A 27,735-nucleotide genomic window follows, 5' to 3' on the forward strand; every position below is an offset into this window, starting at 1 on the left:
GAATTAACTCAAAGTGGAGGGAATTATGCATCAGTGGAACTGATCTATCCATCAAAAGAGCAGCTTATATGGGCTTGGTGTTTTGCAGCCGGTTCTGTGAGCTTGACATTCTTGAGCTACAGGCCAAGGGGAAAGCGCTGGCTCTGAATCCTCAGACTGGAGCCCTTTTCAAAGAATGAACATGCAAAGCAATAAATCTAATCTTCATTTCACTTTATCTAAAAACTGATCAAAAGTACTTCTTGATCTATATGAAATGCTTTCCATCAGATTTACTGTTAAAATTTCTTTTTATTTTGAAAGAATTAATAGAACTTGCTCTTCAGTTGCTTCCTTAGGTACTAGCAAGGAGACTTTGGAAATACACGCTGCATTTAATCAGAAGCAACTGGTCATACAAATTTAAATTTGGTAGAAGGGGCACCAGTAGAGTAGAGGAAGGGGACCAAGGAGAGGGAGGAGGGGAGAGACAGGGTGGTCCCGGAGAATGAAACTGGCCAAATTATGTTATTTGCATGTACGAATATGTCATGATGAACCCCACTATTATGTATAATTATAAAGTACCAATTAAAACAAACTTAAAAGAAGGGAAAAAGTAAATTTTGAACTGTTGCGTAAATAGCCAAGATTTATTACCATAAAAATGAAATTTTCTAATTTATGATGTTATAAAAATCAGTGAATTAGGTTGAATATATGAATTTGACCTTTTTATAGGTCAAAAATCAACTGAGTACAGGTGATTTAACATGGTTCAACTATACATTTTTCTACAGACTAAACAGATTCAATTCTTTTCTTCTTTTTTTAGAGATCCAATTATAATGTGAAAAAAATGATTATATTAGTTCAAAAAAATCATTCTTCCATGAAGAGAGAGTTTAAATCATTACAAATTATCTGATAGTATAGGGAGTTGTTTATTTTTAACAATAAAATATTTGGGGGATACATTAATCTGAAGTAAGCTCAAACAATGCCTGCTTTGGGGGCTTTTTGCGTTTACCTGCAAGAATTAGTAAACAAACAAACAAACATACCAAAAAAAACCCCACACAGACTAACGGATTTAGTCATTTGATTCAGAGGAGTTAAACCCATACCCCATAATCTTAAATGCTTGGGATTTCATTTCATTTTTGTCTATTTATTGTAATTGTGGTGAGATATGGAAAACATAAAATTTGCCATCTTAACCATTTCTGAGTGGTTTGGTAGAGTCAAGAACATTCATTTTGATGGGCAACCATCACTTCTATCCATTTCCAGAACTCCTTTCCTTTTGTAGAACTGATACTCTAGACTCATTAAATAACAACTGCCCCTCCTCCAAGCTGCTGTAAGCCATCACTTTGTTTCTCTGTGAATTTAGGTACTCCATGTAAACGGATGCAGACAGTATCTATCTTTTCGTGACTGGCTTATTTCACTGAGCATAATGCTCTCCAGGTTCATGCATTATAACATGTGTTGGGATTTCCCATTGAAGGCTTAACAATATTCCAGAATGTGTAGACCACATTCTGTTTATCCATTCATCCATCCATGGACACCTGGGTTGTGTCCACCTTTTGAATAATGCTGTACAAACATACTTGTAGAAATATCTCTTTAAAAGCCTGTTTTCTGCTCTTTTGGGAAGAGGTGGAGTTTCTGGATCATATGCTAATACTATGTGTGCTTTTTGAAAGGAATAACTATAATTTTTCAGTTAAAAAAATAAAAATAAAAATAATTAAACACAGATTTCATAATTATTTCTGAGGTTGCACTACTTACATTTCCACTAATAGTGTATAAGGCTTCCAAATTCTCTACATATTTACCAACACATTATTTTCTAGTTATTTGTTTTGTTTATTTTAAAATTTTTATTTATTTATTTTAATTATTGATAGACTTTTATTTTTTATTTATATGTGGTACTGAGAATCGAACCCAGTGCCTCACACTTTTGAGGCAAGCAATCTACCACTGAGCCACAACACCAGCCCTGGTTTTATTTATTTTTAATAATTATTTTGTTTATTTTTAATTAATTTATGATACTAGGGATTTAACCTATGAGTGCTCTGCCACTGAGATACATCCTCAGTGCTTTCTTCATTTTTATTTTGAGATAGGGTCTTGCTAAATTGTGGAGACTGGCCTCAAATTTGCCATCCTCCTGCCTTAGCCTCCTAAGTCTCTGGCATACAAGACTGTGCCTGACTTTTTTGTTTTTTGATTGCCACCATCTTAATGAGTGTGAGGTGGCCAGTTATATTTTGAACAAGATTTTCAAAGCATACTATAAATTGTTACTTTACAGAATCAAAAGTATACATGTTCAAAAAGATTGTAAAAACATTGTTAATAGCCAGGTGTTGTGACTCATACCTGTTAATCCCAGCAACCCAGGAGGCTGAGGCAGGAAGATTGCAATTTAGAGGCCAGTCTCAGCAATGTATTGAGGACCTAAACAACTTAGTGAGGGCTTATCTCAAAATAAAAAATATAGAGGCCTGGATGTGGCTCAATAGTTAAGTACCTAGGTACAAAAACAAAACAAAACAAAACCCTGTTGATAAGTAAACTAACATGCACACACAGATAGTGAAACAATAGCCATCAACCCTGAATTTAAAATTTGAGAGATAATATGCTCTGAAAATTATATTCAGCAAATTTTTTAAAAAGTCTCTATGAAGAAAAAAATACAAACATCAAAGTTGCCCACAAATCTGTGTAAAATTGTTTCATGAGATGCAGTAGTGGTACAAAGTAGTATTTCCAAATTAATATTTTAATCATATAATTTTAAGTATGTATGAGTACCAAATTAATAAATTTAAATCAGCTATTGCTTATTTTATTTTTAACCCCTAAAGTTTATATATTCAAATCAGCAAAAATAAAAATTTACTTAAAACTTTATATATCCTAAATTGCCAAAAAAGGGATTACTTTGTATTGGGGGCCACCTTCTACTCAAATGTATATACTGTATTATATTTAATTATTCTCAAAGAAGTTGTTGTTTTCACTCTTTGTGCAGAAACTTTCAGCTTGAGCATATTTTCTGAGTACAAGTCAGAGACAATATGTGATAAAGATAAATTTGTAAATGTTCAAACACTTTTGTGTATGTGTGTGCTGGGAATCAACTCTAGGGCCTCCTACTTGCTAGGCAAGTGCTCTGCCACTGAGCTACATCCTCAGCCCCCCAATACATTTTTAATGGAAAGGAACATGAGAGGGCCCCATCTCACATCCCCAAAATCAGACTATGATAGAATCTTAAAAGAATTCTTTTGAAGGCATAGGAGGTCATTATCCCAACTTTACATTATACAGAGATGATGGTGGCTCTGTATAGAAATAGGGGCAAGTTTGTGGTAGACCATTATCGCAGTCTGGGCACAACCCAGCTACTGGGCCCCAGAAAAGATCTGTTAAAATCCATGTGGTTCTTCATCCCTCAAGAGCTTATTAACCACTGAAACGGCAGTAATGGTACAGACCGAGGTTTTGAGTTTTCTGCACACTGTAACAAGACCCACACAACAGGGAGAGAGCAAGGACCTTACACGTGTAGTTCCACAAACAATACAGAGCGCCTGACATACCAGGGCTTGTGGTAGATGCAAAGCAACCCAAGACACTGTCAAAAAGAGAATGAGATGATGATGATGATGATGATGACGAGGATGATAACAATGTCATTGAGCACTACGTTGGAGGCACATTCTGAGCAGTTCATGTGAATCAATTCAAGTAATTTTCACAGCAGTCTTTGCCATCAACTGCTGCCCTCAGAGGTTCTTAGAAAGATTGGCTCAGGAGGACCTCATACTTGGTTGAAATTGCAGCCTTGAAATTCTTAATATATTTTAAACAAGAGACCCCGCCTTTTTATTTTGCTTTGAGTCCCTCAAATTATATACTTGGTCCTGGCTCCACTTAACAGTAAATTTAAAATATCTGGTATGTCCAATACCCTCCACCCTCACCCTTTAGAGTTCTTCTTGACTATTTTTGGAGTAGATAAAATTCTTTTAAATGCCCTGCAAAATCCCTCTTTGTTGGGCCTCAGTTCACCTCTCTGGCCTCACATTGTGCACTTCCCGTCTTGCAGTCTACATTCTGGCCATCTCATAGTTCTTAAATGTGCCACTTTCCCGCTGGCCGCAGGGCCTTGACCAAGGCTGTTTCCTCAATATACCCCTCCCAAGCCCCATTCCCCAAATCTGGTGACTCCTGCTTGTTCAGACCTTAATTCCCTAATTCCATAACCCACCAAGCTAGAATGAGCCCTACATGATTAATTCTCCCAGTGCTCCTTTTGCATTTACCAGAATTGGTAATTAAATCTTTGTACAATCATCTGCTTAACGTCTGTATTTCCATGTGACTCCAGGTTAAGCTGGGGCTCTGAGTCTTTGGTTCACTTTCGTAAATTCAAGGCCTGCACAGTGCCAGGCACCTAGCAGGCATTCCATAAATCACTGTGAAATGGAAAGATAATGATGAAGCGCAGGACAATACTGTGTGGGGACGTGTGTGCATGGTGGGGGCTGGGGGGTCTTGTAGGTATGAGGGAGAAGGCTGAAAGTAGGAGGTAGGCTGGGGGAAGGTAGCCTCTGGAAGGACCTCGAACAAAGCTAGATGCCCTTTGTCTGTGCCTTCAAGGCTCAGATCCCCAATGTCCCCAATCTAAAAATCACCTTCTGAAGCTCATCATCTGAACTAGACTTTGATGAGGGGAGACAATGAATGAGCAAAATTTAATCACATCAAATCCAATTCCCTGATGGTCAACCTTGATATCTCAATAATTAGGGCAAAAATATACTGTTAGACGTTTCTAATGAGCCTGAGAGCTCCCAGCTTGCAGTGCGGTTGGCTAAGCATTTTTAAAGTTTGGGTTTTCATCTCATCTTTGCCTCCTTTATGTAGTGGTATACTTCCCTTTGGTGGTTTCATTCCCTTTGAAAGATTTGTAAAAGCATTATTTTTTTTTCTAACTCTCTGGTGTAGCTCATATTTTCTCTTTGCTTCCTTTATCTTTTTCTTTTGCAAGCCACCGAAAGTCATGCACGCTTCTTTGATTTCCCTCTATGTCTCCACATTCTTTTATTGTAAATTTTTTACTTGTGATCTTTGAAATATCCGCCACAAGGTCAAAGTGACTGCTACTTGTTGGTCGGTGGTGGGGGGAGAGAGTCAAGACTCCCTTGGCTGCAGGACACTCCACTTTCTTTTAACTCCCACCTCCCCACCCCCACCCCTTCCACCATATTCCCTCAGGTCCCTAATGTTCTTTGTTTTGCTTCCAGAAAAATAGGGTAACTTTCTACTGCTTCTCTCTGTGGCAGAGACTCAGGTCATTTTCTTTTTTAAAACAAAAATCTTTTCTATTTACAAGAAAAAAAATTAAGACAAAGAGATGACAACTTTTCTAAGAAACTGCTCACTTGTCTAAGGGTAGAATTTTATAATGAAAATTGCAGAGGCTTCATCAAGGAAGTCTTTTTCACAGACTTATCCGTCAGTTGCTGTCACTGGAATTTTCACTGAGTGTGACAAGGGAATATTCTCCTTTCTCATTCCCACCATATACCCTCCACGTCAGAATCGCCATGAATACAGGCAATGAGCCTAGCAAATTTGATTATTAATCCATATTGGTCCAAATTTTAGCTAAATGATGCTCCTAGTAACTGATGGCTTATTGTTATATTTATTAACAATGGTGTTCCCAGGAACTGATGGCTATTTGTAGAGGAAAAAAAAAAAAGAAAGTTTAATGGAAACACGCCTAATTTCAGATGGCTTTGGATTTGGATAAAGGGGTGGATTAATTGTTCTCGTGAATCCAGGGGTGATGGAATGCTTCTTTTTGCTTTCTTAATTAAAAAAAAATGCGTTTCACATCCTGATTCTTTCCAAGTATTGAGGCAGGAACACCATTTTGTCCCATTTCTCTTAATTCTCTGCCATACCTGTGTGTCTTTTTTATTGGGCTTGATTCTAATTTCCTTAGCACTTTATGCACAGGTCTTCCTGTTTAAATCCTGTTGAAATAGTCCACTAATAGGTCTTTGAATGCAACTTACGATCATTAGTTGTTTGAGCTTGGGCAAGTAACTTAACCTGTCAGAGTCTTGGTTTTCCTCAACTGTAAATGTCAACAACAATTATATCTACTTCCCAGTGGCATTTGCTGATGCATCCATTCATGCATTCATTCAACAAATAATTCTGAGGCTTCTTTTCTGTGCCAGGTGTGACTCTGAGCACTGCAGGGATGGAACAATGAATGGCACAAATTCCCCACACATGGTGGGCTACAGAGCCAATAAGCAAATAAATAGGGAAGATGTGCAGATGCATCATATCATTTGAGGAAGAACAAGGTAGGGCAGGGGAGAAAAGAATGATGGGTGGCGCTGCAGACAGGGGTCACTGGCAGACAGATTCAGAGGTGAGAGTAGCATGAAAGTTGCTTATCAGAAAGTGCTCTCAGGATCAACCCTGGAACAGAAGGGCAGGAGAAGGGAAAAAGACTTCAGCCCTCTCCTCTTCCTGTCTCTGGGTTCATTTTGGTTCTGGGTGCATCAGGATGCCCCTGACAAGGGCCTTTGCATTAGGCCTTCTCTAGGTACACAAGTAAACAAAATGGGCCCTTCACCAAGCATTTAAAAATACCATACAAGGTTTCTGGTGGTAAGATTCTTAATGTAAAGAAAGAGACGTTTAGTTGAGATAAAGAGAAGAGCCATCAGACTGAGTGAGGGTAAACTGGCACCTGAGACGAAGAGCCTCCCTGAGTGTTGGGCCCTTGGTGTTTGGTTTACCTCATGCAACTCCAGCCAGGTCAGGGCAACTCCTTGCAAGTTATGAATCTTAAAGAGTTTTTGTGGAATAAGAAGGCAGCAAGACAGCCCCTATGCCTTTCCTCAAGGAATACCCCCAGATGAACTAGAACAGGCCATCTTTGGAGTGGGGAACACCTTCTGGAATTTGGTGACATGGAGTGGGACCTAGGGAGCTGCCCTCTTGCTGACTTTGACCAGTAGGCTTGGGCCAGGAGAAAGGTCTGGTGATCCCACAGGTATTTGTTTTCTGTTCCACTTTGCATATTGACCTGTATAGACCTTGGTCAGTTATAAACTCAGGTCAGCTGGCTTCCTTGTCTAGGAATTCAGACAGTCAATTGTTGACAGAAGCCTGGCCACCAGTGTTCACTCAGCCTTACTACGTTCAATTCCACCAAATCTGCACAATACACAGGCTCCTGATGTTTTATTTTTGGTGGTGGGGAAGGTGGGGTGTACTGTGGGTTGAATTCAGGGGCACTCAACCACTGAGCCACATCCTCAGCCCTATTTTGTATTTTATTTAGACACAGGGTCTCACTGCATTGCTTAGTGCTTCGCTTTTGTGGAGGCTGGCTTTGAACTCACAATCCTCCTGCCTCAGCCTCCCCAGCGGCTGGGATTACAGGCCTGCGACACCATGCCCAGCAGACTCCTATTTTATGTGAAGAGAAACAAAATATTAATTCTGCTGATCCTGTCTTCCTTTCTCTGTAAATTTCCTGCCCTCTGAGCACCTGAGTTCTACTACTGTCCTCATCCTTCTTCTTCTGGTCCCTTTACTTAGCTTTTTGGTGCCCCAGTGACCACTAAAAAGCATGACAGGAGATTCCATTTGTGGTCCAGTGGAAGTCTCGCAAGCCACCCATGAGAGACCTGGCGAGCAGGGAAGTTTTCCAAGGGGCAGGGTGTCTTCGTAAAGTCTGACCCGGGATCCCTCGTCTGATTCTGTCTTTTGCTTTGTCTGGATTTTTGTTCTCTGGTTGCATTGAAAAGTTCAATTACTGCACAGCAACTGACTTTTCCTGTTGCAGGATGGAGAGGCCGTTATTAATTTGTCCTCACGTTAATATACTTCTCTTCCTTTCATCTTTATTACCCATCTATATCTTCCTCAGAGGTCTTGTTTACATAATACAGGACTCTTGGATGCAGAAAGTACTTAATGAGTCTCCGCGTAACCACTACAGAGCAAACACGGCGCGCTTACCCTTTATAATTATGAATCATTTGACGGTATTTAAAAACGTCTTCAGCAAATGGTGCCAGGCAGCTTTTTTCTAGATTTTTTTTTATTACCATAAAGATCAGCCATAAACCAAATTATGAGCTTGGTCTATGACATTCTGGCATTAGGCTGGAACAGAAGGGGAATATATCTTGAACTGTGCTCAGATTATAGGCTTAAACAGTTGGGCGCTTCTTACCCCTCCTAAGTCCCCCATCCTTCCTCTCTCCCTTCTTTTTTCCTTCCTTGCTCCCCCCTCCCTGATCCCCTTCTTCCTTTCTTTTTTCCCTCCCTCCCTCCCTTCCTCCTGTCTCCATCGTTTCATGCAGTTGAAGCATTACTCACAGAGGAAATAAGACTTGGGGGGCACCAGCCCCCTCAGTCCCACTCACGTGCTGCTCCCTCACTGAAGGATCTCTGCTTCAGCGAGACTGACCTCTGAGCCTGAGCTGTTGACCAGTCAGTCTGCGCCATGAACAGGAAGCTGGGAGCAAGTGGTTCAATTTCAACAACTAGTTTTCGAGCACCTGACATTGTTTTCAGTGCTGATAGAAAAATAAATGAGGGGGGCTGGGTTGTGGCTCAGTGGTACGATTGTTCTATCTTGGTGGGATGAGAAGGAAAGCCTATGAAGTTCAGGGCATGTTTTATCAGAGTCTTGAAGAATGGTTAGGAGTTTGCAGGCTAGATAAGGACGAAGACATGCCAGGTGGAAGGTCCAGGAAAACAAAGATGTAGAAATACAACAACAGTGTATTAGGTTGGGGAGCCTCCCATGGCCCGGTGTGACTGGTTTATGGGGCGTCTAGGAAGGTTTGACTGGATTGGATGAGAATGGGTGGCTTGTGAAGGTCTTTCCTGCATATAGTAATGTGGTGAACTCTTATACAGAGGTGAGCTTCTGTAGTCTTTGTGAACTACAGGCATAGTTCATGGGGAAATTCAGAGGTGAGCGATGCAGGAGAACCCATTCTTCTTCACACAGATTCTGAATGCCTTCTGTGTGTGTGGCACTGAACAAGGTGTTAGGGTGAAATAGGAAAGTGGGGTCCCTGTTCCTCATAGGCTTACAGCCTCTCTCGGAATACAGAGGCATGTAGCTAACTACAGCCCAAGGCAATGTGAGACAAGAGTGATAGGAAATATATAAACAAAGCAAATGGGAGAGAGCAGCAAATGTCACTTGGAAAGGCTGCAAGAAGGGCTGACAGGTGGGAAACGTGTGTTTAGGGTACATGGAATGGCCTAGAACAAGGACAAGGCAAAGGGGACGGCCTGAGCAATATGAACAGGACATGGAGGATCAGGTTGTTTAGGAAAAGGTAGAGCATGGATTTCAGCTTTGAAGTACATACCATGAAGGTAGAAAGATGGGCTCGGATGAATTTCCAGAAGCCTTTAATGCTATACCAAGAAAACTAGGCTCTATTCAGCAAAGTTGAAGCAAATATATTTTATGTTTTAAAAAAAACTACTTCTTAAATTACTAATGGCCAGAAATATTGTCTTAAGAAGGTGCTAGGATGGAATATGGTTTCAATGTGACCTCCAAACTTCACATGCTTGAAGCTTGGTCCCCAGTGTGGTGATGGGGAGGTGGTAGAGACTTTAAGAGGTGAGGCCTAGTGCAAGATGATCAAGTCATAGGGACACCACCCCTGAAGGGATCAATGCTGGTCTCACAGAGTGAGATCTGGAGAGAGAAGGTTGTTACAAAGTTAGACCACTGCAAGCTCAGGCACCTTCTACACCTAGATGGTTCTCCTTATGCTTCTCCACCATGTTGTGATGCAGCCAAGGGGGCCTTACCAGATGCTGAATACATGGGGCCGCCTGATCTTGGACTTTCAGCCTCCAAAACTGTGAGTTAGGACTGGGGTTGTAGCTCAGTAGTCGAGTGCTTACCTAGCACTGAGTTGAGACACTGGATTCAATCCTCAGCACCCCATAAAAATAAATAAATTAAATAAAGGCATTGTGTCCATCTACAATTAAAAAATAATTTTTAAAAACTGTGAATTAAATAAACCTCTTTTATTTATAAAGTACACAGTCTCAGGCATTTTGTTAGAGCAACAGAAAACAGACTGAGATATAAGGATTGTGGGATCAGGGAGGAAGAAATGGATTCTTTTATCCATTCAGTTAATTGCCATCACTAGCCTGAAGAGCACTCTTATTTGAATAGTAGAGAGCCTCTGGGAAAACGATGGTTAAATTGTCTTTTATTTACCTCAGTAAGATCTCAGAAATAGTGGAGCGACATTCATCACAGACTTTTAAAAGAAAGTAATCCTATTCTAATCAACTCAAGAACTGAGATGTCATTAGCTAATAAAAACGGCACGTCCTTTGAAGTTTAAAAGACAAACTGTCTTTTACATGAATACAAGACAAACTGTCACTGGTAACTAATAGAGTCATCTCTGCAGCACCCACCACAAAAGGTTTGAAGAGTCATAAGTGGATCTCTCTCCATCTTCTCATTCACCTTGACTTCTTAGGACTTTGATTCAGTTGATGTCCTGGGCAGCTCTGCTTTTCCTGAATATCAAAGGACACTGAGAACAAGCAGGGTCAGCTGGCTCTAGGAAACACTGACTTGACCAAAAAAAAAAAAAAAGAAGAAAGAAAAACAACCCATATCAAGTGGGAAACCTTAGAGGAAGACAATAATGAAACAGCCACACAGTCTTGAGATGGAAGAATCGGACTGGTTGTATTCTAGGGTCTAGACAAGGTATTCTTAATCAAGGATTCGTATTGTGCCCTCTTCCCCAAAGTAGCCATGGAGTAAATTCAAGGGAGAGGGTGGATCTTTAGCTTTAGCTTGGATGGAAAAAATTTACTTCATTTTTTTTAAAATTTTTTTTTTTTGTACCAGGGATTGAGTCCAGGGGAGCTAAACCACTGGGCCACATCCTCAGCCCATTTTATTTTAAAAATTTTATTTAGAGACAGGGTCTCGCTGAGTTGCTTAGGACCTCACTAAATTGCTCAGGCTGGCTTTGAATTCACAATCCTCCTTCCTTAGCCTCCTGAGCTAAGGAAGAGATTACAGGCATGCACCACTGCACCTGGCTAATTTACTTTTTCATTTTAATGACCTATAACTGAAATTTAGTATTTCCTTTTATGGTAAATATAATCAACAAAACTCAGTAGTATTAGCAATACTTGTGTTTTTTTTTTCTTTTAACCAATAGAAATCAGGTTATTTTCATCATATCACAGTAGTTGTATCTTGAAATATCGTTTATGGTCATCAGTAGTTTGAATTATGGTAGTTATTAGACTTACTGCTAAATCTTGTTAAATGTCAATTTAAAAGTGCACTCATTACTATATCACATAGTTTGTTTTAATAAATGGACTTTATTAAGAGCAGTTTGGAGTTCAGAGCAAAATTGAGTGGAGATTACAGGGTTCCCATCTATCCCCACCCACTGTGCACACACAGGCCCTCTCCTATCAATATCCTGCACCAGAGTAGTATATTAATTACGATCCATGGACCAACCCTGACACACCATTATCATCCAAGGTCCAGAGTTTACATAAAGGCTTACTCTTGATATTATGTTTTATGGGTTTCAACAAGGTATGATGTTATATGTCCACTATTACAGTATCATACAGAATAGTTTCACTGCCTGTGCCCCACCTATGCATCACTTCTTCCCCCCAAATAAAATTTATTTTATTTGTTGTCTTAAAATTTTTTGATGATTCTTTTCTATCCTATATATTTTATGTCTTTAAAAATTCTGAGAAGGGCCAGGTGTGGTGACACACGTCTGTAATCCCAGGGACTAGGGAGGCTGAGGCAGGAGGATCACAAGTTTAAAGCCAGCCTCAGTAACTTGCTGAGACCCTAAGCAACTTAGCAAGACCCTTTCTCTAAACAAAATATTTAAAAAGGGCTGGAGGTGTGGTTCAGTGGTTAAGCATCGCTGGTTTCAATCCCTGGTACTAAAAAAAAAAAACAAAAAAAAAAAATTCCGAGAAAGGATACATTGGCTTCCTAACTCCAAGAGTGTCCAAGGCAGGGATAAATTAAGAAGACTGGGTCCCCTCTTTTGCCTGCAGCATGCAGCTTTCTTCTCCATCTTCTCTGTAATAGACCTCCCATCACTCCTTTTTCTCAATTTCTTTAAGTTTGCATGCTTGATACTTTACAGGAATTTGTTTGTGATTAGTAAACAAAAGATCCTTTAGTTATCCAGATCCGCCCTCCTTAAAGACAGTGGGGATTTATACATAACATTTTTTTTCTGGTTGTCATATTCAAATTAAAAGGGAAGATTTATTACTGTCCCAGAACAGAAGCCAGACCAATTTATATTTCACCATTTACATAAGAAGTAATGTGGCAAAAATGCAGCTAAATGGCACCATACTTCTAATTTCTTCCAGGGGTGTTTTGATACCCTTTCTAGAAAGGCACCTGGGAGGTGGTGGCATGCCCATCTCATGATTAGGTTCTGCCTCTACCTGAAGTGCCCTTTGCCCACCTGACTGGCCTTGTATCTCTTCTTAGGTAAGGTCTCCTCTAGGAGGTGTTGATTCCCAACCCTTTGGGCACCATCAATCTCTTTTCTATGATTCCAGCACTTCTCATATCACATTATAATTGTTAAAATAATGGCTGGGACATATTAAGATCCACCATGTTCCTGGCACTGGTTTTCCCCTATGATTTCAACAGTGGTTTATTAAAAGCTTAACATATGCTGCACTGCACTAGGACTTTGCAAATTTCATCTGGTTTTCACAGCCCTAATGATGTTAGAATCATGCCCAAGTCACACATGAGGAATCTGAGAGCCAAGAAGTTTACATAACACCCCAAAGATCCCACAAGGATGGTCAGCTTAATTCTAAATGCTGAGTCAAAATCTAGAATTTGAACGCTGACTGGGTATATTATGACAATAAGGAATTGTGGTTAACTGTTCTTTTAGCTGAGATAAGGGTCTTATGGGTATTTTGAAAAACCCTTGTGTTTCAGAGATACATTCAAAAATAGTTATTGATTAAAACAGCAAATTAAACCCATTATTCAATCACAGCAGATCCCAAGCATTCCATCACAGAATCATAGAGAATCAAACCCAGTGGCCAGAACAGGGTCCTTCCCTAATAACTTAGTGACCTTGGGTGAGTCACTTCCCCCTCCTTTCCTGTATACATGAAGGAGCTGGATTGATGTTTTCCAGTGCCCTCTTCAGTCAGTGATTATCAAGGGGTGGTGGCTATTTACCTCTGTTTTGGAGGGCAATTCCATCATTTGTAGTGCTTTTTTAAAAGAACACAGACCATAGCCAGGTATGATCCCATCTGCCTGAGTTTAAATATAATAAAAAAAATAGTTTTCTTATTCTATGGGAAAGCCTTGATATTCAAATTTCCTACTTCATTTGTGATTGTTTATATAAGCTGTATAACCTTTTCTTCAAATAAAATATTGCACAGATGGTCTGGGGATATAGCTCAGTTGGTAGAGTGCTTGCCTTGCATGATCAACCCCCAGAATGCCCCCCCTGAAAAGAAAATATATATATATATATATATATATATCACAGATGTCTAGTTTATAAAACCTTTTTAAAGGGAGCTGAGAAAAATGAAGCTCCCTTTAAAAATTTCACCATCCTTATCACTGAAATACTTTTAAATATATTTTTTTAAATATATAGACACACTACCTTAACTTTACTAAATTTTTTTTTTTTTTTTGGTGCTCAGGATGGAACCAGTGCCTTACATGTGTGAGACAAGCGCTCTACCATTGAGCTACTACCCCAGCTCCTGAAACTGTTTTAATGACTCATGTTTGTTTACTAACTCATTTTATTTGCACACCATCCAAATCAGAAGGACCCAATTTGAAGATGAGAAAACTGAGGCCCAGAGAGTTAAGAAATTTTCCCAGTGGCGTAAGTATAGGAAACGCCTGAGCAGCCTTCTCCTGGAACTTGGGCTCTTGCCCTCTTGTTGTGGGTACACAGTTACCTTCCTTATACTCTGTCCTTAAGAAACAGTAGAGGCATGTGGCTTTGTATTCCCACTGCCCAGCCTTGTATCTAGTCCAGAACATTTGTAGAATGAACAAAATTTATCAGGTTTTTTTCACAGGGCAAATCAAAGCTCATTAACTTTATGGGTGTGAAAGGGTCATAGAGATCAATGCAGGTTCCTTATTTTAAAGAAGAAAAAAAAACTGAGGCCCTAGGAAGTTAAGAGATTTGTTCAAGACCAGCTAGTTAGTAGCAGAACCAGAACTAGAATCTGGGTCTCTTGACTAGTCAATTGCTCTTCAAAATTATAAAGGGATTCGATTAACAACTGTGTACATCTCTTTCTATCTTAATGCTGTTGTCTTTACAGTTCTAGGATGTTGATGTTTAAAGGAGTGGATAACTGTCCTGATCACAGTAGAGCTGGAAGGGACCTAGAGGTGGATTTAGGGGAGAGCCCATAAAGTGACCCTAGTTGGCAAACGACAAATTGTCTTCTAGCCAACATCATCACTAACAATATGGCCTGGTGCTCCCAAAGTCTACTTTTCCTCCCTGGAGCTTGATCCAAGAGATTACAAACTATAGGCTCATTCCTATTCCAGGCCCAACAATACCCAGATTATCATTAAACAATCTCAATTCAATAGTCAGTTTTCTTTGCATTTAGATACTGTGTTTCCTTATTGCTTTTGATACAAAGCTCTCACATTTTTGCCAATTTTGATTGGACCCTGTCTTCTCTCTAGGGGGCCTAAGATATGGTCTTCATAGTTGGAACACCTAGAAACTGAGCATGTTCAACTAACTTTCCCCAAACCCCACATTATGTAAATGGTAGTGAAGATTTAAGTGGAAATCCATCTGACTCAGAGCTTGTGCCCTTCACCTGCCATTTCAGAGCAAGGAGGCCCAGGCATGAGTCAACCCATCATCATATTACAATCCTGCCACTAATTTGTTGGGTGTCACTTCACCAAATGCCTTTAGTTTTTTTTTTCCTCCTTGAAAAATGAGAGATTCTGCCACTTACCACCCACTTACCTGTGAACTGGAATGAATTGAGGTATGCAAAACTTTAGAAAAGTAAGGATGAAAAGTGTTATAAATAGTATTATTACAAGTAGCAATAAATCAGGTCGAGAATGTAATGTGCAAGTTGAAGCATAAACTGGAATTAAGCCTCATAAATTTAAAAGAACTGAAGGCATGCAGTTCTTTGAATTCTAACAGTAAAATGTGTAACCTGAATTTTAGGTTAACCAGGCATCCCAATAGCTGCCTCAGAAAAACTCAATCTGAGAAAGTTAGGGTAGGATAATCATCAGGAACATTTGGATAAGGTGGCTAAACTAATATGTACCTCAATTTTTTTTTTAGGAAAAACAGATAGCAATAAAATCTGACCATTTTTACTATGTGCCAGGAAAGGTTTTTAAGTTCTTTAACTTTTTTACTCTTTTCAACAGTCCTATGCAGTACGTCATATTATCATGTGGAGCAAGTCATTTGAAAAATAGAGAAACTGAAGAACAGAGTTTGCATAGCTGTAAATGGCAAAGCTAGAATAAGAACCTCAGCAGTCCAGCTTCAGAGAGTATAGCCTCAACCACAATGTTATGTGCTGGTGCTTGCATATTTGTGTGTGTGTGTGTGTGTGTTTCTTTTTGTTTTTTTTCTTTTAGTTATACGTGACAGTAGAGTCCATTTTAATATAATTTATATAAACATGGTCTATATCTTATTCTAATTAGGATCCCAGTCTGGTGGATATACATGATATGGAGATTCACTGTGGTGTATTCATATACGCGCACAGGAGAGTTATGTTGATAATTTTTAAAAATCTCTTCCTCTTGTCCCTTTAGCCTGTCCTATTTATCCCTCATCTCATGTCACCATTATCATCTCTGCTTGAGCTCTTTATCAGGACTCTAATAGCAAGTCAACAAGTGCCACAATAAACTGCATCAAAACAAAACACCATAGTGATGCTTGTCCTTTGTAGTCTTTTAAATGAAGCCATCCAGACAAGAAGGTTAAGGAGGTTTATGTCAAGTTTCCCCCCAAACAAGAAGTTCGTACTTTGCCCTGGCACATGGGGAACATGCGGAACATTTACATCAGTTTTTTGTTCCCAGTGATAACTGTTGCTCTTCACAACCTCACATACTTCCTCTCTATAATAATTCTCTACTCTCAATCTCTCATCTAGGCACTCTGTCCATATTGATGTCCTCCAGATAACTTTTTCGATATGATTCCATTTCCAAGTATTTTAGAGTTGGCCAAATTCTTAGAACTCTAACTTGATCCCATGAGACCTGAGAAGTGACTTGCCCAGCAGAATCAATAGGCAAAGGCAGAGCACCAAGAACCATGATGTGCACCCAGGGTGCCCCAGGTCACCAAAGCCTCCCTGAAGGAACAGTGTGTTGGAGGGTGGACTCAGCTCTTCAATAGACCCCTGTGCGAGTGCTTGTTCCATCGCCTCCTTGATGTGTCATCTAAGAAATTATTTAATCAGACATCACTATCAGGAAGACATTGAAATGTAATTATGGTTGTCCTTTGGTATTGGTGAGGAATATTTCTAGGACTCACCTGGAGATCAGAATCCACAGATGCTCAAGTCCCTTATATTTACACATAACTTATGCACATTCTCCCATTTACATTAAATCATCTCTAGATTTCTTATAATACCTAAAAAATGCAAATACCACATAAATATTTGTTGTGTTATTTAGGGAACAATGACAAGGAACAGTCTGCATGTGTTCAGTACATATGTAATTTTTTCTCATGAATATTTTCAATCCAATTTGGTTGAATCTATGTGTACAGAACCCACAGGTATTGAGAGCTGACTAGATTTGCAAAGGGTATAGGATTGCATATTTAGGAAAGCCAGAGAAATTCAGTAAAAAGCAATTTACTTTCATAGATTTTGACCTCTCCACATGGATGATGAGCACAAAAATTATAACACTCCTGTGTACCAATAATAACTAGTTATAATATTTAATTAATTTCTTCTCAAATAGCTACTACAAATGCAAAAACAGATTTATCAAGAGAGGCTCATTACTTACACGTTGAAAGATAATGTTATTAGTCTGGAAGAAGAAATATGTCTTCTCTAATTGGAAAAAATTAGGTACATAAAAATATCTGATTCTTGGGCTGAGGTTGTGGCTCAGCAGTAGAACACTCACCTAGCACGTGCGAGGCCCTGGGTTCAATCCTCAGCACCACATAAAAGTAAATAAAATAAAGATATTGTGTCCAACTACAGCAATAACAACAACAACAACAAAAAAATGTCTGATTCTTCACCAAAAGAATGCATATCTTTTTTTTTTTTTTTCCCCAGCACTGAGGATTGAACCCAGGACTTCAGGTATACTAGGCAAGTGCTCTAACATTGAGCTACATTTCCAACCGTTCTTGTTGTTTGATTTTTGAGATAGTCTTGCCAAATTACCCACGTTGGCCTAGAACTTCTGATCCTCCTGCCTCTGCCACCCAAACAGCTGCCCAGTTCAAAATAATTCGTATTGTTTTACATAAGAATGTAATATATGATATGGAAATATTAAATATGCTTAGCAGTGATGGTGGGCTGTCCAGTTAGAAACTGGGGTAAAGAGATAAACTTTAGTTCATACCTTACACAAAATTCAAATGAGTTTCAAATGCTGTTAAGAACTGAAGAAAAGGGCTGGAGACATGGCTCAAGCCGTAACGTGCATGCGCGGGGCTCTGGGTTCGATCCTCAGCACCAGATAAAATAAAATAAAGATATTGTGTCCCCCAAAAACTGAAAAATCAATATTAAATCTCTCTCTCTCTCTGTCTGTCTCTCTTCTCTCTCTCTCTTAAAAAAAGAACTGAATAAAAAATAAAAACAGAAAAATTAGCCCAAAGGAGGGCCTGATGATGATCTAACATTAGGAGAAATTAAAACTTTGTAATTTTGAGGAGAAAAAGAGACCAAATCACTCCATGAAAAGACAGCTTTTTTTAAAAGAAAGCTTAAACTATAAACATGAAAATAAAAGAGTTAGTGGACAGAGAAAAGAAATTTCATTATTTCTATATTATTTTTATAATAAAAAAAAACAGCCAGTTTAAGTCCATTTTTTGGATGAAGTTGAAATGACACTAAAATAAATTATATGGGGTTAAGGATGTGGTTCAGTGGTAGAGAGCCTGCTTAGCATGTGTAAGTCCCTTGGTTCCATCCCCAGCACCACCACAACAAAAAAGAAAAAGAAAAGCAAAGAAGGAAGAATATATCCTATTAAGACTAAAAATAAGTAAATAATATGAAGACTCCCACACATGGACAAGAAAATAATAATACCTTAATAGTTTATTAGACAAAGAACAAAACACAGACCATTCATACAAAAAATAGAATTAATAAACAAATCTATGGAAAAATATTAATATCTAGTAATCAAAGACATGCAAACTGCCACAATAATGGGATGCCATTTTCCAACTGTAAAATTAACATTCTTCTTCAATAAAAATCCTCAGTGTTGGAAGCTGTACATGCATGTATTTCTGGTTGCTGTGTAAAGGAAACACTTTAAGTCATAGGAATTTATGAATATATAAGAAACTAAAAGAAAAAAAGGAGGATAAACTGTAAATACAAGGTGTTGACAGTGGTGCCGAGTACTTTTTGGGCTTCTGTAACCAGCTGAGCATGTGCCCCTGCCCTGGGCAGCTTTGCCTCACTCCCTGACCCACTGCTTCCCCACGGGCAGCCACTACAGTGTGATTACCCTGTGTGCCCAGCATTGGCACCTTTAGCACAGGGCCTGCCACATAGTAGGGGCTTGCTAATTATTTCTTAAATGGATGAATGAATCAAAAGAGTTCAGGTTAACAGATTGCTGTAGTATGCTTCTTGAAAACATAGAAACCCATTATTTTGCTAATTATGAAATTATGTAGCAACTTGGAAAATGCTTCAAGATAGCAAAGTAAGGAAAAACAAAAAGACACATAATCTTACATATATTTAGATAACAGTTGCAGGAATATGGACAAATCCAGGAAGGTAATATGTATATTTAATATTTTTTGTTGTTTGAATCATTGCACCATGGATGTTTCTCTCTCTCTCTCTCTCTCTCTCTCTCTCTCTCTCTCTCTCTCTCTCTTTCTTTCAGCATATGAGGTGTGTTCTTTCTTTTTACAACTGCAAAAAGGGCAGGGGAAATTTTTCACAGGCTTTGGAGTCAGACTAGCTAGGTACCAGTCTTAGCTCTGCTATTTAATAGCTTTGTGACCTTTGACCAATTATTGGAGCTCTTTGAGCCTCAGTTTCCTCATCTATTAAATGGGGACTATAATAGCTACCTCTCAGAGCTGTTGTGAGGGATAAATGACCTAATGCATGTGAAAGGATTTTATAAACTATAAAGTGCTATATAAATCGAAGACACCCTTATTATTAAGTAGCCTCTGTTTCCTAGGAGAAATAAACATTTTTATTTCTTCCCAATTGCTTGCATTTGGTCACTTACATACAATGCAAAAGTAACTGCAGAATCAATGGAATACACACCATCCTAATTCTACTTCACAAGCTCACGCAGCCCTCTGGACAGTAGTGGGCTTCCAGCCAGAAAAGTAGGAGGGACTTTAGAGATGTCCAAAGTGAATGGATAATAGCCTCAAAGCATAAAACTTTCCCCAGGTCATCAAATAAGGAGAGTCACAGAAAATCTATCACCAACCTTTGAATGTTAATTATTTAATTTTCAAAAATAAAAAAAAAACACAGAAGGAAAAAGAAGGGAAAGCCTGTCTCCTGTTCTTGTTCCTAACCATCCGGTCCCCTTCCTCTTAGATGGGGACTATTACTGATAATAATCGTTATGTGTCCTTCCAGGATATTTTCTGCATATGTAAGCAAACATATATGTGGTTTTTTCCTTTAAAAATTTTTTAACAATACATCTTGATGTTATTTACCTATTACTAAAAAATTCCCCTCCTTTTTCTTTGGCAACTGTGTTCAGCCCATTGAGTGAATATGCCTGTACTTATTTAATATATGTCATCACTCCAGGTTGTTTCCAGTCCTTTACTGTGTCCTTGCAAGAGGGAGCTTCCATTTTGCCTTAAGCCGTGACAATGAGGCACACCAGGAGTGTTACAGGAGCAATCCAAGCCTAGAGAGCCCATGTGTGCTTCTCTTCTATCACTGAACCAGGCTTTTGAAATCTCCTCAGTTATTTTTCTGGGCTTGGCTTAAAAGCACATGATTGGTAGAATCTATTTCAGTTAGCCCTTTTCTTAAAACTCAATATAATGTGTGGTTAAGAGTCTGAGGCCACAGTACCTGGGTCTGAGAGTTGGTTCTTCCCATATACTATTCAAATTTTCTCCACTTTAAATAGGGATAATAATAGTATACACCTCACAGAGTTTTATAAGGTTTAGTGAGTTAGTATGTGCACCAGTGGCTTTTCTATCCAGCATTTTTCAAAAGACATTTGGGAAGGAGTTACCAAAAAAATAAAAGGTGTCTTTATGTCAAAAAAATACAACCTAAAACAGTGGTTCTCAAAGTGGGGACTTTGGACCAAGAGCATCATCTAGGAAGTTGTGAGAAATGAAACACTACTGTATCAGAAACTCTGAGGGCGGGACCTAGCAACCTAGGTTGTTTTAATGAGCCTTCTAGGTAATTCTCATGCGCATGAAAATTCAAGGACTATTCCTCTGAAATGTAGGATTTGGCAGGAGAAGGTGGTTTTTAAATATATGCAGGTCATGGAACACCTGAGAATCCCATTCTTTGTGGTGACATTTTACTAAAGGAAAAACATGCCCATATTTGTTTGTGTGCTATTCTCTGCCTGACAAAAAGAAATTGTAGAATTGTTTTCTTTAAAATTACATTTCCAGAGTTTTCTCTTTTGTTTGCTACAAATTCAGTACCATTGACAGATTAAATAGGTGTTAAAATTTTAATTAAAAAATAGAGAATAAAAATTCAAAATTGTCCCGGAACCACCCTGGCCCAGGGCTGCGGAGCCTGCGGAGGCTGCTTCTTGGACCCTGCGCCTATCAGAGCATACACCAAGCACTAAGCAACCGAATTCCGGCTCCCGGAACTGAGCCCGCGGGGACTGCTTCTTGGAGCTTACACTTATAGGAGCTTACACAGAGCACGGAGCGGCCGAGTTCCGGCTCCCGGAACCGTCCCGGAACCGCCCTGGCCCAGGGCTGCGGAGCCTGCGGAGGCTGCTTCTTGGACCCTGCGCCTATCAGAGCATACACCAAGCACTAAGCAGCCGAATTTCGGCTCCCGGAACTGAGCCCGCGGGGACTGCTTCTTGGAGCTTACACTTATAGGAGCTTACACAGAGCACAGAGCAGCCGAGTTCCGGCTCCCGGAACTTCCCTGGCCCGGGGCTAGGAGCCCGCGGAAACTGCTTCTCGGTCCGGGTCCTGCTGAGGGCCGGTCAGGACTCACCCGTTGCTTTGGTTGCCTGGCAAGGGGAACGAAATGCTGCCATTCGCATAGGATACCAACATGGCAGAGATCTGATGTCAGCAGAAAGCGGCGGAGGAGAGAACTTCATCAATACCAGCGGTGACATAAGCAGTTGGTCTCCTGGTAGGGGGGGTGAGGCACAGTCACCCGAGTCTCCTCAATTTGTCGACGAGCCAGAGGGGAGGAGCCGGGCCGCCGCCAGCGCCCAGAGCAGGCCCAGCGGCTCGCCAGCGTAGTGACTGCATGACCCCAATTGGAGAGGGGGCGGAGCGGAGCCGCCACCCGCACCCGCAAGGTGGGCAGACCCACGACCCAGTGGTACATGGGCGTGGTAGGAGGGGCAGGGCAGGGCAGAGCCGCCGTTCGCGCTGGCAAGGTAAACAGACCTGTGACAGCCTGGCGGGTCAGGCCCAGTGGCCTGCCAGGGTGGTACACACGTCACCCCAACTGGAGTAGGGGCAGAGCAGATCCTTCTGCCACGCCCAGATCAGGCCCTGCCGGTGTGGTGGTCACGTGACCCCAATTGGAGTGGGGGCGAAGCGGAACCGCCACCCGTGCCCGCAGGGTGAGCAGACCAGTGATCAACCTGCAGATCAGGCCCAGGGGTCCACAGGCGTGGTAGGAGGGGCAGGGCAGATCCGCCGCCCGCGCCTCCAAGGTAGGCAGACCTACAACAGACCGGCGGATCAGGCCCAGGAGCCTGCCGGCGTGGTACAAACACCACCCTAATTGGAGTAGTGGCAGAGCAGAGTCGCCGCCCGTGCCAGGAACAGGCCCAGCGTCCTGCAGGCGGGGTAGTCACGACACCCCAATTGGAGTAGGGGCAGAGCAGAGCCTCCACCCGTGCCCGAAAGGTGGGCAGATCTGCGACCGACCAGCGGGACAGGCCCAGTGGCCTGCCGGTACGACAGACACGTCACCCCATTTGGAGTAGGGGCAGAGTAGAGCCGCCTCCCGAGCCTGCAGGGTAGGCAAATCTGCAACCGACCGGCGGATCAGGCCCAGTGGCCTGCCGGCGTGGTACACTTGTCACCCCAATCGGAGCAGGGGCAGAACAGAGCCGCCGCCAGCTCCCAGAACAGGCCCAGTGACCTGCCGGCGTGGTAGCCACGAAACCCCAATTGGAATAAGGAGAGAGCAGAGCCGCCGCCCGCACCTGCAGGAAAGATACACAAGCAGTATGAAAAGACAAGGAAAGAAAGGACCACAAGCAATGCAGGTCAACGCAACTTTAGAAGAGGTAACAGCTGCAGCAGATGGAATGTCAGATAAAGAATTCAGGATATACATGCTTCAAATGATCTGGAGTATCAAGGAAGACATTAAACAGCAAAATCAGACAATGAAAGATCACTTCGACAACGAATTACGCAAACAAATCCAGGAAGCAAAGGATCAACTATACAGGGAGATAGAGGTTATAAAAAACAAACAAACAGAAATCCTAGAAATGCAGGAAGCAATAAACCAACTTAAAAACTCAATGGAGAATACTACCAGCAGAGTAGAACACTTAGAAGACAGAACATCAGACAATGAAGACAAAGTATTTCAACTTGAAAAGAACATAGACAGCTCAGCAAGACTGTTAAGGAACCATGAGCAGAACATCCAAGAAATATGGGATAACATTAAGAGACCAAACTTAAGAGTCATTGGGATACAGGAAGGTACAGAGCTCCAAACCAAAGGAATGAGCAATCTATTCAATGAAATAATACAAGAAAACTTCCCAGACTTGAAGAATGAGACAGAATCCCAAATCCTAGAAGCCTACAGGACGCCGAATGTGCAAAATCATAAGAGATCCACACCTAGACACATTATAATGAAGATGCCCAACATACAGAATAAGGAGAGAATTTTAAAAGCTACAAGAGAAAGGAAGCAGATTACATTTAGGGGTAAGCCAATCAGGATAACAGCTGATCTTTCAACACAGACTCTGAAAGCTAGAAGATCCTGGAATAACATATTTCAAACACTGAAAGAAAATGGGTTCCAACCAAGAATTGTGTGTCCAGCGAAATTAAGCTTCAGGATGGAGGATGAAATTAAAACCTTCCACGATAAACAAAAGTTTAAAGAATTCGCAGCTAGAAAACCATCTCTTCAAAACATCCTCGCCAAAGCATTACAGGAAGAGGAAATGGAAAATAACAATGAAAACCAACAGTGGGAGGTAGGACAGTAAAGGGGGGGGGGAAATAATCAAAGAGGAAAACAAACCATGTTTAGTAACATAAATAAACAAATATGGCTGGAAGAACAACCCATATCTCAATAATAACCCTAAATGTTAATGGCTTAAACTCACCAATTAAGAGACACAGGCTAGTAGAATGGATCACAAAACAAGACCCAACAATATGCTGCCTACAGGAGACGCATTTGATAGGAAAAGACATACATAGGCTGAAGGTGAAAGGTTGGGAAAAATCATATCACTCATATGGACTTCGGAAACAAGCAGGAGTGTCCATACTCATATCAAATAAAATAGATTTCAAGCCCAAGTTAATCAAAAGGGATAAAGAGGGACACTACATACTGCTTAAGGGAACCATACAACAACAAGACATAACAATCATAAATATTTATGCCCCAAACAATGGTGCAGCTATGTTCGTCAAACAAACTCTTCTCAAGTTCAAGAGTCTAATAGACCACCATACCATAATCATGGGAGACTTCAACACACCTCTCTCGCCACTGGACAGATCTTCCAAACAAAAGTTGAATAAGGAAACTATAGAACTCAATAACACTATTAATAACCTAGACCTAATTGACATATATAGAGTATACCACCCAACATCAAGCAGTTACACTTTTTTCTCAGCAGCACATGGATCCTTCTCTAAAATAGATCATATATTATGTCACAGGGCAACTCTTAGAAAATATAAAGGAGTAGAGATAATACCATGCATCTTATCTGATCATAATGGAATGAAACTGAAAATCAATGATAAAAGAAGGAAGGAAAAAGCATACATCACTTGGAGAATGAACAATAGGTTACTGAATGATCAATGGGTTATAGAAGACATCAAGGAGGAAATTAAAAAATTCTTAGAGATTAATGAAAACACAGACGCAACATATCGGAATCTATGGGACACTTTGAAAGCAGTTCTGAGAGGAAAATTCATTGCTTGGAGTTCATTCCTTAAAAAAAGAAAAAACCAACAAATAAATGATCTCATACTTCATCTCAAAATCCTTGAAAAAGAAGAGCAAAACAACAGCAAAAGAAGTAGAAGGCAAGAAATAATTAAAATCAGAGCTGAAATTAATGAAATTGAAACAAAAGAAACAATTGAAAAAATTGACAAAACTAAAAGTTGGTTCTTTGAAAAAATAAACAAAATCGACAGACCCTTAGCCATGCTAGCGAAGAGAAGAAGAGAGAGAACTCAAATTACTAGCATACGGGATGAAAAAGGCAATATCACAACAGACACTTCAGAAATACAGAAGATAATCAAAAACTATTTTGAATCCTTATACTCCAACAAATTAGAAGATAGTGAAGGCATAGATAAATTTCTTAAGTCATATGATCTGCCCAGATTGAGTCAGGAGGATATAGAAAACCTAAACAGACCAATATCAATTGAGGAAATAGAAGAAACCATAAAAAGACTACCAACTAAGAAAAGCCCAGGTCCGGATGGGTATACAGCAGAATTTTACAAAACCTTTAAAGAAGAACTAATACCAATACTTTTCAAGCTACTTCAGGAAATAGAAAAGGAGGGAGAACTTCCAAATTCATTCTATGAGGCCAACATCACCCTGATACCTAAACCAGACAAAGACACTTCAAAGAAAGAAAACTACAGACCAATATCTCTAATGAACCTAGATGCAAAACTCCTCAATAAAATTCTGGCGAATCGGATACAAAAACATATCAAAAAATTGTACACCATGATCAAGTAGGATTCATCCCTGGGATGCAAGGCTGGTTCAATATACGGAAATCAATAAATGTTATTCACCACATCAATAGACTTAAAAATAAGAACCATATGATCATCTCGATAGATGCGGAAAAAGCATTCGACAAAGTACAGCATCCCTTTATGTTCAAAGCTCTAGAAAAACTAGGGATAACAGGAGCATACCTCAATATTGTAAAAGCAATCTATGCTAAGCCTCAGGCTAGCATCATTCTGAATGGAGAAAAACTGAAGGCATTCCCTCTAAAATCTGGAACAAGACAGGGATGCCCTCTCTCTCCACTTCTGTTCAACATAGTTCTCGAAACATTGGCCAGAGCAATTAGACAGACAAAATAAATTAAAGGCATAAAAATAGGAAAAGAAGAACTTAAATTATCACTATTTGCAGATGATATGATTATATACCTAGCAGACCCAAAAGGCTCTACAAAGAAACTATTAGAGCTAATAAATGAATTCAGCAAAGTGGCAGGATATAAAATCAACACGCATAAATCAAAGGCATTCCTGTATATCAGCGACAAATCCTCTGAAATGGAAATGAGGACAACCACTCCATTCACAATATCTTCAAAAAAAATAAAATACCTGGGAATCAACCTAACAAAAGAGGTGAAAGACTTATACAATGAAAACTACAGAACCCTAAAGAGAGAAATAGAAGAATATCTTAGAAGGTGGAAAAATATACCCTGTTCATGGATAGGCAGAACCAACATCATCAAAATGGCGATATTACCAAAAGTTCTCTATAGGTTTAATGCAATGCCAATCAAAATCCCAACGGCATTTCTTGTAGAAATAGAGAAAGCAATCATGAAATTCATATGGAAAAATAAAAGACCCAGAATAGCAAAAACAATGCTAAGCAGGAAGTGTGAATCAGGCGGTATAGCGATACCAGACTTCAAACTATACTACAGAGCAAATGTTTTGTTACCAAAAACAGCATGGTACTGGTACCAAAACAGGCGGGTGGACCAATGGTACAGAATAGAGGACACAGAAACCAATCCACAAAACTACAACTTTCTTATATTTGATAAAGGGGCTAAAAACATGCAATGGAGGAAGGATAGCATCTTCAACAAATGGTGCTGGGAAAACTGGAAATCCATATGCAACAAAATGAAACTGAATCCCTTTCTCTCGCCATGCACAAAAGTGAATTCAAAATGGATCAAGGAGCTTGATATCAAATCAGAGACGCGCTGTCTGATAGAAGAAAAAGTTGGCTACGATCTACAGTCAGTGGGGTCGGGCTCCAAATTCCTCAATAGGACACCCATAGCACAAAAGTTAATAACTAGAATCAACAAATGGGACTTAATCAAACTAAAAAGTTTTTTCTCAGCAAGAGAAACAATAAGAGAGGTAAATAGGGAGCCTACACCCTGGGAACAAATCTTTACTCCTCACACTTCAGATAGAGCCCTAATATCCAGAGTATACAAAGAACTCAAAAAATTAGACAATAAGAGAACAAACAACCCAATCAACAAATGGGCCAAGGACCTGAACAGACACTTCTCAGAGGAGGACATACAGTCAATCAACAAGTACATGAAAAAATGCTCAACATCTCTAGCTGTCAGAGAAATGCAAATCAAAACCACCCTAAGATACCATCTCACTCCAGTAAGATTGGCAGCCATTAAGAAGTCAAACAACAACAAGTGCTGGCGAGGATGTGGGGAAAAGGGTACACTTGTACATTGCTGGTGGGACTGCAGATCGGTGCAGCCAATTTGGAAAGCAGTATGGAGATTTCTTGGAAAGTTGGGAATGGAGCCACCATTTGACCCAGCTATTCCCCTTCTTGGTCTATTCCCTAAAGACCTAAAAAGGGCATGCTACAGGGACACTGCTACATCGATGTTCATAGCAGCACAGTTCACAATAGCAACACTGTGGAACCAACCTAGATGCCCTTCAATAGACGAATGGATAAAAAAAATGTGGCATTTATACACAATGGAGTATTACTCTGCATTAAAAAATGACAAAATCATAGAATTTACAGGGAAATGGATGGCATTAGAGCAGATTATGCTAAGTGAAGCTAGCCAATCCCTAAAAAACAAATGCCAAATGTCTTCTTTGATATAAGGAGAGTAACTAAGAA

The 27,735-nt window shown here is 40.1% G+C and overlaps 1 protein-coding gene across 2 annotated transcripts in view; it reads right to left on the reverse strand.

Annotated features, from left to right (window-relative positions):
- Positions 1-27,735, reverse strand: part of Rpl34 (ribosomal protein L34) — a 535,705-nt gene that overhangs the window by 241,422 nt on the left and 266,548 nt on the right. The window contains exon 1 of one of the 2 annotated variants that reach the window (XM_071614481.1): positions 781-784. The exons of the other annotated variant lie outside the window; for it this stretch is intronic. The gene's annotated coding sequence lies outside the window, so the exon portion shown is untranslated. Of the gene's footprint in view, positions 1-780; positions 785-27,735 lie in introns of those variants that run through there. 2 annotated transcript variants of the gene reach the window in all.

This window comes from Marmota flaviventris, chromosome 7, assembly GCF_047511675.1.
Source record: "Marmota flaviventris isolate mMarFla1 chromosome 7, mMarFla1.hap1, whole genome shotgun sequence".
In the NCBI taxonomy this organism is placed as follows: Eukaryota; Metazoa; Chordata; class Mammalia; order Rodentia; family Sciuridae; genus Marmota; species Marmota flaviventris.